Genomic DNA, 553 nt, shown 5'->3' with positions numbered 1-553 from the left:
AAGAATTTTTGTCAATGGACAAGTCATAAGAAGCTCTTCCATTTTAGGACTGGTTGACGTCACCAAGGAGGCGATAAATATCTGTTGATATAATTGGATGTGAGATTCAGTGTTGAGAGAGCAAAAATTCTGCCCCTGGTTTCCTGGCAGGGCCCAATGATTTATGCAGGAGCAGAGGCAGCACGCAATCGAGCTGTCAAGAGAGCGTCAGCTTATTAGGCAAATGCTGCGTGATTTCTGAAGAGGATTGACGCTATAAAATCCCACTCCAGGCTCCGGTGTGGAGAAACTCAGAGCCCAAGTCCGTTGAATGGCTGAAGAGAAAGTAGAGGGAGAAAAAACCCACAGTGGAAACAGAAAGGAGAAAGGAAGAAAACCCCTGAAAAAGCCGGGAGACATTAATCTGCAGCAGCGCCTCAGAAGGTAGGGAGCCTAGACGGAAACGCGGCTCCAACTTTGCACTGCCTGAGCTGCAACGGAGCTCACTGCGGCGCCCTGGCCCTGTCCTTCCAGTGGTGTGTGTGTGTGTGTGTGTGTGTGTGTGTGTGTGTGT

General features: G+C 49.5%; 1 pseudogene; it reads left to right on the top strand.

The window, feature by feature from the left end:
- The first annotated feature begins 340 nt into the window (after window positions 1-340).
- The window catches only part of LOC102240046, a 1212-nt pseudogene continuing 999 nt past the window's right edge, over window positions 341-553 (top strand).

The sequence above is a fragment of the Myotis brandtii genome, unplaced genomic scaffold (genome assembly GCF_000412655.1).
Source record: "Myotis brandtii unplaced genomic scaffold, ASM41265v1 scaffold10402, whole genome shotgun sequence".
Lineage (NCBI taxonomy): Eukaryota > Metazoa > Chordata > Mammalia > Chiroptera > Vespertilionidae > Myotis > Myotis brandtii.
This window is presented reverse-complemented; position numbering and strand designations above follow the sequence as displayed.